The sequence below is a fragment of the Tamandua tetradactyla genome, chromosome 15 (assembly GCF_023851605.1).
Source record: "Tamandua tetradactyla isolate mTamTet1 chromosome 15, mTamTet1.pri, whole genome shotgun sequence".
In the NCBI taxonomy this organism is placed as follows: Eukaryota; Metazoa; Chordata; class Mammalia; order Pilosa; family Myrmecophagidae; genus Tamandua; species Tamandua tetradactyla.
In genome coordinates this window covers 45,721,521-45,734,475 of record NC_135341.1, presented here as the reverse complement: position 1 = coordinate 45,734,475, position 12,955 = coordinate 45,721,521, and the positions used below count along the sequence as shown (strand labels likewise).

At 39.4% G+C, this 12,955-nt stretch overlaps 1 protein-coding gene across 10 annotated transcripts in view; it reads right to left on the bottom strand.

Annotated features, from left to right (window-relative positions):
• The window catches only part of ULK4 (unc-51 like kinase 4), a 749,242-nt gene that overhangs the window by 314,952 nt on the left and 421,335 nt on the right, over positions 1-12,955 (bottom strand). The window lies entirely within an intron of this gene.

The window sequence follows — 12,955 nt, the reverse complement described above, 5'->3', positions numbered from 1 at the left end:
ATAGGCTAAAGGCTTCAAACAAGAAGCTTAAGTGCCGTCTGACAGATGTAGACGTTTCTATGAGTATCCTGAAGGAAAATCTTGTTTCCTGTAGCCATAGACTTGAGATCTCTAAAATTCAGACTCAGAATCTTATTGTTAGAGTAGCAACTTTACAATGTAAACTGAAATCTCAATCTTGCATGGTATCTGCTGTTAAAGTGATTGGAAAGGAGTGGAACCCTGAAAAATGGGATGGTAACATATGGATTGATAATGATGTCGGGGCTGAGGTGGAAACCCTAGGTCATGCTGAGTCTTTCTAGATAACCCTGTAATATTTTGCCCTGAGGATATAACCACCCCACCTCCAGCCTGCCTTGAGGAGTTGGCCACCCAACCTCCTCCTGAAGGGATTAGCCCTAGAGTGATTAATCCTGTTTCACCAGATGAAACTGCAAATGAAGGGCCTGAAGCAAATGGCTTGGAAGATATTTCCAATTCTTTTCATGACCCACTCCCATCACTCCTCATTTCTTCCAGACCTATAATTAGACTCATGTTCCAACAGACCCCTAAAGATATCACACATGAGGAGGTATGTTATACTCCAAAAGAACTGTGTGAGTTTTCCATTTATATAGACAGAAATCAGGGGACTATGTGTAGCAATGGATTTTACGGGTGTGGGATAATGGTGGGAGGAATATAAGGCTGGATCAGGCTGAATTTATTGATATGGGCCAACTAAGTAGAGATTCTGCATTCAATGTTATAGCTTGAGGGGTTAGAAAAGGTATTAACAGTTTGTTTGGATGGTTGGTTGAAACATGGATCAAAAGGTGGCCAACATTACCTGAGGTTGAAATGCCAGAACTGCCCTGGTATAATGTAGATGAGGGGATCCAGAGCTTAGAGAGATTGGAATGTTAGAGTGGATTTATCATGCAAAGCCTGCTCTTACACCCCAGGAATGTTTGGAGGATGCACCTTTTACCAGAACAGTGAGAAATAAATTTGTGAGACTAACACCATCATCCCTGAAGAGCTCTGTGGTTGCACTTCTCTGTAGGTCAGATGTTACTGTGGGAACTGCTGTCACTGAGCTGGAATCCTTAAACACAATGGAGATGACCGGATCCTGAGCTGGCAGAAGCCAGGTGGCAGCACTTAATCACCAAAGACAGGGTAGACGTGGCTATTATAATAGACAACAAACTCAAAGCAGGCATCAGAATTACATGCCTGGCAGAGATTTGTGGCATTGGCTAGTAAATCATGGGGTACCTAGAAATACAATAGAAGGGCAGTCTACTAAATTCTTGTTTGAGCTGTATAAACAAAGGAGTTCTAGGACAAGTAAACAGAAGTCTAACCTGAATTACAAAAACACAGAGTCAAGGCCCCTTAATCAATTTCCAGACTTGAAACAGTTTATAGACCCAGAGCCCCTTGAATGAGGGGAGAACCCTGTTACACTGCCACAAATTTATACTGTTAATCTTCCTCCAAGCCTTTCTCAAGGAGACTGACAGCCTTTTACTAGGGTAACTGTGCATGGGAGAAAAGCAAGTGATCAGATATTTTGGGGATTATTAGACACAGGTTCAGAAGTGACATTAATTCCAGGGGATCAAAAACATCACTCTGGTCCACCAGTCAGAGTGGGGGCTTATGGAGGCCATGTGATCAATGGAGTTGCAGCTCAGGTCCATCTCACAATGGGTCCAGTGGGCTCCCGGACCCATTCTGTAGTTATTTCCCCAGTTTCAGAATATATAATTGGTATAGATCACTGAGCAACTGGCAGAATACCCACATTGGCTCTCTAACTCATGCAATGACGGCTATTATTGTGAGAAAAGCCAAGTGGAAGGCACTAAAACTGCCCCTACCACACAAAATAGTAAATCAGAAGCAATACCAGATTCCTGGAGGGATTGCAGAGATTACTACCACTCTTAAGGACTTGAAAGATGCAGGGGTGGTGATTCCTACCACATCCCCATTCAACTCTCCTACTTGGCCTGTGCAGAAAACAGATGGGTCTTGGAGGATGACAGTGGATTATTGTAAGCCCAACCAGGTGGTAACTCCAATTACAGCTGCTGTCCCAGATGTGGTATCATTGCTTGAGCAAATCAATACATCCCCTGGTACCTGGTATTCAGCTATTGATCTGGCAAATGCAATAGCTATCTGTAAAGACCACCAGAAACAGTTTGCCTTCAGCTGGCAAGGTCAGCAATACACTTTCACTGTCCTACCTCAGGAGTATATCAACTCTCCAGCCCTATGTTATACTCTTGTCCGCAGGGACCCTGATCGTTTCTCTCTCCCACAAGACATTACACTGGTCCATTACATTGATGATATCATGTTGATTGGACCTAGTGACCAAGAAGTAGCAATTACCCTAGACTTATTGGTAAGTTATTTGTGTATCAGAGGATGGGAGATAAATCCAACAAAAATACAGGGGCCTTCCACCTCAGTGAAATTTCTAGTATCCCATGGTGTGGGACATGTTGAGATATCCCTTCTACAGTGAAGGATAAGTTGCTGCATCTGGCCCCTTCTATGACCAAAAAAGAGGCGCAACACTTAGTTGGTCTCTTTGGATTTTGGTGACAACATATACCTCATTTGGGTGTGATACTCTGGCCCATTTATCAAGTGACCAGAAAAGCGGCTAACTTTGAGTGGGGACCTGAACAAGAGGAGGCTCAGCGACAGGTCCAGACTGCTGTACAAGCTGCTCTGTCACTTGGGCCATATGATCCAGCAGATCCAATGGTGCTGGAAGTATCAGTGGCAAATAGAGATGCTGGCTGGAGCCTTTGGCAGACCCCTATAGGAGAATCACAATGCGGACCCGTAGGATTTTGGAGAAAAGCCTTACCATCTGCTGCAGATAACTACTCTCCTTTTGAGAAACAGCTTTTGGCCTCGCTTAACCATGGGCCACCAAGTTACCATGAGGCCTGAGTTGCCTATCATGAGCTGAGTGTTGTCTGACCTACTAAGCCATAAAGTTGGGCACACACAGCAGCACTCTATTGTAAAATGGAAATGGTATATACGAGACAGGGCCAGAGCAGGTCCTGAAGGCACAAGTAAGTTACATGAAGAAGTGGCCCAAATGCCCACGGTCTCCACTCCTGCCACATTACCTTCTCTTTCCCAGACCAGGGTTATGGCCTCTTGGGGAGTTCCTTAGAGTGAATTGACTGAGGAAGAGAAAACTTGGGCCTGGTTTACAGATGGTTCAGCATGATATGCAGGTACCTCTCGAAAGTGGACAGCTGCAGCATTACAACCCCTTTCTGGGGTGTCCTTAAAGGACAGTGGTGAGGGGAACTTTGAGAAGTGCACCTAGTTGTTCATTTTGCTTAGAAGGAAAATTGGCCAGAGGTACATCTGTATACTGACTCTGTTGCTAATGGTTTGGCTGGATGGTCAGGGGCTTGGAAAGACGATAATTGGGAAATTGGTGACAAAGAGGTCTGGGGAAGAAGTATGTGGATAGACCTTTCTGAGTGGGCTAAAAACATGAACATATTTGTATCCCATGTGAATGCACACCAGAGGGTGACTTCAGCAGAGGAAGGCTTTAATAATCAAGTAGATAAGATGACCCATTCTGTGAATACCAGTCAGCCTCTTTCCCCAGCAACTCCTGTCATTGCCCAAAGGGCTTATGAACAAAGTAGTCATGGTGGTAGGGATGGAGGTTATACATGGGCTCAGCAACATGGACTTCCACTCACCGAGGCTGACTTTGCTATGGCCACTGCTGAGTGCCCAACCGGCCAGCAGCAGAGACCTGCACTCAGCCCCCGATATGGCACCATTCCCCAAGGTGATCAGCCAGCTGCATGGTGGCAGATTGATTACATTGGACCACTTCCTTCATGGAAGGGGCAGAGATTTGTTCTAACTGGAACAGACACATACTCTGGATATGGGTTTGCTTTCCCTGCACGCAATGCAAAAAAGTGAAAAGAGGGTTAACATCCATGAAAATGGCAGAATAGGACAGGCAAGTTCACCCCTGCTTCAAGGAACAGCTACAGAGAGGACAGAAAAACGACTGGGAGAATGATTCCAGGGTATAAGTGACCTGGGACGGTCTTCTACATCACAAAGGGAGGCCCTGGTTGAAAAAGCAGAAGGAGTGAGACAGAGAACTGGAGACCCTCCAGTGGGCGCAAAGAACCTAACATGCCCTTAGGAGTACACAGACAGGGAGAAGGAAGTAAGTCAAGCCAGGCACCTTGAACAGATCCACATGTGCCACCCTCCCCTGGGACCCATGCAAATTCACCCTGCCAACACATGCACATGGGCACCCCTGCACCAGCACCCCCTGCCCTTCCCTCATACAAATGCGTGCATCCTGCCTGTTCCACCCCTTCCCCACCCCATTCCACCCCCCACACCCTCGCATACCCCTCAACCACACAAACCTCTGATCTGGCCTACCCCTGCACCCTGTCCCTCCCACAACCATACATGGGAACACCCACACCCCACCCCCTGCACCCGGAACCCCATACACTGATACCCACAAATCCCATGCTCTGCACACGCATACCCACACCATGCCCTCCTGCACAAAGCACTCCCTTTCTCCACCACCCTGAGCCCCATGCACCCACATGGGCCCCCGACCCACCTCCTCCCACACGCTGCTTCCATGTCCCCCACAATACGTCCTTCTCCTGTGCTTCCAAGCCTACCCAAGCTGCACCCAAACCCCATGGCCCCTGGGGCGTCCCCCATCTTAACCCCATGTACCAGGCAACAACATAGCGCCCCTGCCTAGTGCCTAGCCCTGTGCTGTGCCCCAAGTCCCAGAGCCTGCCCCACACCCATCCCACAAATAAAAAACCTTAGAGTATTGAAGGAAATCAACTGCAAAGTAACCCTATCAAGATAATTGCATACCTTGAAGGCAAAAGAAAATCACGAAGCATATAAAGATGCAGACAGAGAGAAGAAAGAGCAAAAATTAAGGATTTAATGGCTCACTTAGAGGAACTAGAGAAAGAACAGCAAAGTAACCCTAAGATTCAATAAGAATTAAATGAATTGGAGAAGAAAAGGACTATAGAAAGAATCAATAAAACCAAAAGTTGTGGGTTTTTTTTTTTTTTTTTTGAGAAATAGCAACACAATTGATGGACCCTTAGCTAGGTTGACAAAGAAAAAAAAAGAGAGAGTATGCAAATAAACAAAATCAGAAATGAGATGGGAGTCGTTACCATGGACCCTTAAAAAATAAAAAAATAATCACAACAGGATATTATGAACAACTATATACATACGATGGCATATGATGCAGCACTAAAATGAAATGAGATCCTGAAGTATATGACAACATGGATCAACCTTGATGACATAATGCTGAGTGAAATAACCCAGACACAGAAGGATACTGAATGACTTCACTTTTATGACCATGGTACAGGTAAACTTAGAGGCTTATAAAACAGAATATAGGAGCTCTACAGATATGTGGACACTAGAGATGGATGAACAGTTAGCTAACGAGGTTGAATTTAAATGTAGGAAATGAGTAGAAGTGAAGGCAGTTCATTAGTGGGTCTATAAATAATATTGCCATATTGAAGGTGAACATGACTGAAAGGGGTTGTTTAGAACCATGTATCCCACATTACAAGTATAAATAAGTTCTTGCATGAACTGTTTCAAAGACCTGAATCTTGTACAAAGTTTATAAATTGGGATTTGGGGGGAAATTACAATAACATGCTATGGGCTATATTTAACAGGAAGACATCAACAGTATCACAACAATACCAGGGCTATACAATGGGGAATAGGGCAAGAGTTCAGGGGAGGTTTGGATTTTCTCTTTGGTGAAGGTGTGTTTATTAGTTATTTTTCTCATGGGAGCAATGAAAATCCAAGACTCAGAGTAGGAGTTATGCAGTTCTGATAGTCAACATTGCCACATACAACTGTTAAAGAAATTGAAAAAGAGATCAGGTTTCAATTAGAGATAAGAATGAAGCTAATTGGGTCGGGGCTCTTATTTATGTAGTGAAGAAACTAAGCCTACCTATAGTCATGCCTAAGAGTTTCTTCCATAGGACTTTTTTCGCTGCTCAGATGTAGCTTCTGTTTCTCTAAGCCCAACTCTGCAAGTGAAATGACTGTTCTCCCCCTTACATGGGACATGACATCCAGGGGTGAAAGTCTCCCTGGCAACACGGGATATGACTGGCCAGGGGTGAGCCTGGCCCTGCACTGTGGGATCAACAATGCTTTCCTGACCAAAAGTGGGGACAGAATTGTAACAAATGAGGTATCGGTGCCTGAGAGAGTTCAAATCAAGTTGAGAAGCTACTCTGGAGAATACTCTTATGCAAGCTTCAGTTAAATATTACTAATTATCACTGCCAAACACCAATGCAAAGCATTCCTGCTAATCCTAAAGAACACCTAGGGCTTTATCTGAGCGTCCACAAAAGTTCCACATGCTATAACTACTTTCCAAAAACTTGTAGCCTCCAGATGGGTTCCTAGGCTGGATATCCTGAAACCCAGAGGTGCCAACCTCTCCAGAATATCAACTAGTTCCATCCCTCATCCCATAATATCTACAGCCCTTTCCAACATGAAAAACTGAGAATGGGCATAGCTCAAATACCCTTAAATATTGGGAGAAAGACCAAAGGAGAAGGTGGAGTTATAACAGAGAAGACAGGATTTATCAAATGACTGACTGCTGAATCATTATATTGATATTTCTTTTAGTCTCCAGTGTCTTGGAACAGCTAGAAGGAAAAACTTAAAATTGTAGAACTGTAACTCATACGAAACTCTGAAATTTGTTCCATAACTAAATGCTGCACTTGGAGCAGCTAGAAGGAAAAAGTTTAAACTGCAAAACTGTAACCCATACCAAACTCTGAAATTTGTTCTATAACTAAACGTTGCTGCTTGCTTTGAAATTTATTGCTTTTATATATATATATATATAATATATATATATTATATATATATTCTCCACAGAATGGCAGAAATGTTCTGCAAATCATACATCTGATGAGAGTCTACTAATCTAAAATACATAAAGATCTCTTACAACTCAATAATAAAAGATAAATAACCCAATATATAAATAGGCAAAGGATTTGAACAGAAATTTCTCCAAAAAATATATAGATATCAAGTAACTAGGAAGACTGTGAAAGATGTCTAAGATCATTAGTCATCAGGGAAATGAACCACAATGAGATACCACTTAGCACCACTAGGAGGGCTATAACAAAAAAGACATTAAGGGTTGGCAAGGGTGTGGAGAAATTTAACACTTGCACATGCTGCTAGTGACCATGTAAAATGGTCATATCCACTTTGGCAAACAGTTGGCAATTGATCAAAACATTAAACATAGAGTTACCATAAGACCCAGGAATTCTACTCCTAGGTATATAGCAAAAAGAAGTGAAAATATACAAACATTTCTACATAAATATTGATACCAGCACTATTCACAATAGTTAAAAAAAAAAAAAAAGCAATCCAAATGACCATCAGCTGATAAACAGATAAAAAAAAGATATGGGACAGCCATACAAACTAATATTATCCAGCCATAAAAGCAGTGAAGTTCAGATACATGTTAGAACACGGATGATACTTGAGAATATTCTGGTAAGTGAAAGAAGCCAGGAAAAAAGTCATATATTGTACGACTCTAAGTAAAGGAGATGTCTAACAGACAAATCCATGGAGACACAAAGTAGTTAATAGTTGCCTATTGATGTGGGTTCAGAGCAAAACTGAGGTAACTATTATGGGTACAAGGTTTTTTTCGTGGGTGTTCTAGTTTGCTAGCTGCAGGAATGCTACACACCAGAGACAGATTGGCTTTTAATAAAAGGGGATTTATTTCGTTAGTTCTTCAGAAGAAAGGCAGCCAACTTTCCATTGAGGTTCTCTTTTACATGGGAAGGCACAGGGTGATCTCTGCTGGCCTTCCTTCCAGGCCTCTGGGTTCTAACAACTTTCCCCAGGGTGACTTCTTTCTGCATCTCCAAAGGCCTGGGCTGAGCTGCGAGTGCTGAGATGAGGTATGCTGAACTGCTTGGGCTGTGCTACATTGCACTCTCTCATTTAAGCACCAGCCAGTTAAGTCAAACTTTATTCACTGCAGCAGGCACTCCTCCTAGCCGATTGCAGATGTAAATCAGCAACACATGAGGATCACATACCATTGGCTCATGCCCACAGCAACAGAACTAGGTGCCTTCACCTGGCCAAGCTGACAAATGAATCTAACTACCATAGGGGGTGATTAAAATGTTATGGAATAAGAGGCAATTCTTCAAAAATCTTATGAATATACTCAAACGCTAAATTTATGCTTTGACAGAGAGAATATTATTGGATGTGAATGCTATCTCAATATCCCCCTCCAAAAGGAAATCAACAAAAAAATTAGATTTTCATCTACTTTAAAAGAAACAAGTTGGAAGACAACCCATACACTTGTTTTTTAGACTACCTAAGCTCCACATGGTTGGCATTAATTATTTAGGGGTAAAAATTCAAATAGACATTTTGATCTACATATAGAAAAGCCACAAAATGAACAGAACTAACCGAAAAAACTTGACTGCATGTATAAACTCAGATAAGTTACACATTATTTTGAGGGCCCTATGATAATGTCTAAAAACAGGCTTTCATATTCTGTAAATTAATATTCACAAAATTGTTTCTAAGCAAAAATGTAGCAAAACAAATTTCAATCATCTCCCAAAAATACACCTTTGAAACAATAACAATTTGCAGGTGTTAAGTCAGTAAATAAATATTGCTTTGAGCATTAAAAATGGTACAAGCAATTGAAATCATTTCTTGAAATGCATTTAAATAACTCTTTCAATCTTAAAGAAATATAAATATTGCAAATAAAAATGATAAAATACAAGATATAATAATTTAATAGACATAATTTATACAATCACTAAAATGCTACTGGGAAAAAATAAATGTTTCACATTTTTACAATACACATATTGACTTCACTTCGCCATCAAAGAAAATACAAATGTGAAACACAAGCTACTTTATGAGTTACTATTAAGGGAAAAATACCAGAAGGAAAATTGAAAAAGCAAACTTTCTGATCCCCCTTGGAAAAATAAGCTAAATGTTGCAATTCCTTTCCCGAGATAAAGAAAAAGCATTGTCAGATCACAGTACTGAGAGATTCCAGGCACATCTAAGACATGGGCACTAAAGGACGGATATAGATTGCATTCATCTTTTATGGTTGCATAACAAATTACCACAAACTTAACAGCCTAAAACAACACTCACTTATTATCTCACATTTCCATTGGTCAGAAGTCCAAACAGGTTCAACTAGCTATTCTGCATGGGGTCTCAAAAGACTGTTATCAATATGTTGGTGGGGCTGAGGTCTTCTCCAGAAGCTCTGTGGGAGAATCCTCTCCCAATTATATTGAGATAGTTAACAGAATTCAGTTCCTTGTAGTTCTAAGACTGAAATTCCCATTTTCTTTCTGGCTAGCGGCTGCAGGGGGATAACTCTCTGCAACTAGAGGACACTGTCAGATCCTTGCCCATAGCACGTTTCATCTCAAAGCCAACAATGGAATTCCCTGGTGTCCTATCTGATGTCAGTCTGCGACCAGCTGAAAACAATCAGTCTTTTTTTAAAGCACTCATATCATTAAGGTAGGTGCACCTGGATAACCTCCCTACCTTACGGCCGCCTGATGTAGTAACCTTAATTACACCTGCAAACACCTCTTTGGCATGAAACGTACATAATCCAGGGAGTAACATATGAGGATGGAGATCATCACATCTTAAAATTCTGCTTTTGACATAAGCAAATGAAATGAAGTTCAAACTTACTTTTCATGTAGGCACATAGTTTTAAAATACTGAGAAATAACTATTAGTTTATAGGTAATTTGACAAAAGCAGTGAAATATCACTTGGCACTTAACACCCTCAATTGCCAAGATATGCACAGTGCCATAAGTTTTTTTATAATGCTATTATATCAATCAAATCAACAAAAGATTATCATTTGTCTCCTTGATTTTAGCTAAATGAAAACACGTGAAGGTAAAGGCTAATGATTATTCATCTTAGAGCTAATAAAATAGCTGACACAAAGCAGTACCTAGTAATATTGACTGCATAAACTGATGTATACAAACAGAAAAGAAACATTATACTTTCTGACTAGGATCAGCAAATGTCACAGATATAATCTTTCAACTTAAATAGTTTAAAAATATTTATTAACTAGTAGAATTTTAGCATTTTATTTTATTTTCTTCCAAGTTTAAAACTGAAGCCAATTTAAAAATGATCTTATTTTTTACAAAATATACCAATATATGCCACGCAAAAGATAAAATAATTGTTGGATTAAATAAAGTGTAAGTGAATAGTATAAATTGGAATTTCCAAATTACACAAAGGAACTACAAGCTCTTTTCCAAAAGACTGCCTATTACAAACAGGCTTGGCCCAGTTTTAAAGACATCTGGACAAACAGGTGACAGGATGCAAGTGAAAAGTTCCATAACAGAGTTAGAAAAAAGGAAAACAAGTGGTAAGAGAAAACATACTCCAACACTCTAAAACTAAAAGGAACAGGAGGCAGGAGGAAGATATACACATAGCTTATCTTACTTGATAGTTAATTTTATTTAGTAAATAGACGCACTGTACCACACACTTATCAAATTATAATTTTGAAACTTAAAAATATGTACTTATACACAAACTTGCCCTTAAGACTTACTTTAAAAATTATATTCAATTCAGAGATAAATTATGCTTTGAATTTTTTTTTCTAATTTTCACACATGTGCACAAATGATAAAAATCATCGTGTTTGGGGCTAGAAAAAACTGTATGATTATGTTTATCACCCTGAATTTTTGCCTAAAAGCAAACTGAGGAGTGAAAACAGGCAACCAGAGTGTGGCAACAGAGGCCCAGGCCTCCTATCTGCTTGGACCTGGCTCTACACCACCACTCTTAATCTCTAAAACCTGTCAAAAGAACAGAGGACGTACACAGACCCATTTAAAAAAAATATCAGAGCTTATCATTCCCTAATGCACAATGCATTATTTTTTTATAATGCTATTGTATCAATCAAATCAACAGAAGATTATAATGCTTTCTACAGATAACTGAAATTCAAAAATATAAATATTTAGGGTCATAATTCATAAATAGAGCATAAAATAATTTAAATAAAGGTGTGCTTTCTTTATAAAGAAAGTCATAGTAATAGAGAAAACATTAGATCAATGAACTAAGATTGAGTTCAATATTTTTTGGAATGGTCCCAAGCTCTCAGTTGTTGTCTTCACTGAGTTACCTAGAGTAGATACTGGCTAGTGCTGATGATGCTCAGCTTCTTAGTACTTGCCTTCAGGTTATTCACACTGTGTAACGAAAGGTGGACATACTCATGGAATTGACCTTCCAGTTATAAGGGATTAAAAGGACATACAGTGATTCTCCCTGTATTAACTCGAAAATGGGAAAAAATATTTTTAAAAGAACAGTTCCTGGTCATTAGACAAAAAGAAGCAGTGTTGTGATTCCTGAAAGAAGAGAAAAAAATCAAGGTGAGTGTACCATTGCCCAGGCGTCCTAGCAGAAGGAAGTTTTCAGAAAGCAGCACAGGGAGAAGAAACTCATACAGAGTCCGGCAATCTTCATGAGTTGAGGAGAAAGAGACTGGAGTTTGGGGATATCAATGCAGCTAGAGTTTACGTGGTGAGTTCCAGAGAGAAGAGTTATATGGGGAAAGAGCTCCAGAAATCTATATAAAGGTCCCCTTGAATCTCTGAAGTCAATGTGTATATGCATAGAATAAAACACCACAGTCATGAAAGAGAAGTCCTAAGAATTAAAAATTGCTAGGAAGCAGTAACATATAAAATTCCCAGACCTCATACAAAAAGAGGAATAGTCTGAGCTTCGTCCAGTCCACACTAATAGAACTAGGCACCTTCACCTAGCCAAGTTGACAAATGAATCTAACTGCGACACATAGAAATAAACAAACATTAAAACGACAGCAGGCATGTCATCATAATTGGGCAGGTGACAGGACACTAGAATAGTATCTTGGAAGCACTGAAAAGTAACAGACTAAAAATCTAGATACAGTGAAAATATTCTTCAAAGAAGAAGATGAAATCAAAACTTTTTCAGCAAACCAAAGCTAAAGGAATTCTTCACTAGCACAATTGCACTAAAAGAAATGTATAGGCAATTTCTGAAATCTGTTCCATAACTACTTGTTACAATGTACTTTGAAATTTATTGCTTTTTGTATATATGTTATATTTTGTACTAAAAACTATTTAAAAAATAAAAAGATTTTTAAAAGAAATGGTAAAGGAAGTTTTCAGGAAAATAATATAAATATACAATTTGGATCTATACAAAGGAATGAAGATCACATGAGATGGTAAATATGTGGGTAAATATAACAGGCTTATTTTTTATCATATTTACATTTCTTTAAAGGTGATTGACTAGATAAATTAAAAATAATAAAAATGTATTAAAAGATTCATAATATATATGGAAGTAAAACATACATGTACAATTATTGGCCACAAAAATGAATACAAGTTTTATAAAGGCAGTCCTTGCTTTCCACACTACTGTGGGACTGTCAAAATGGCCATGCAAGCTGAACGTCTACAATGTAAAGTTAATAATTAATGAGGAAAAGTATAACTGGTCCGTGAACTTTTAAAATTTGTTGCTAAAATAAAGAATTATAACACTTCATAAACATATAGGAAACATATAGGCAGTTATGTTATAAAAATATAGGAAAATAAAAAGCAGTAAACCTAACATTTATTTAATATGCTGTAATTTGAAACAGAAACACTGAGAATTAGTGTTGTAT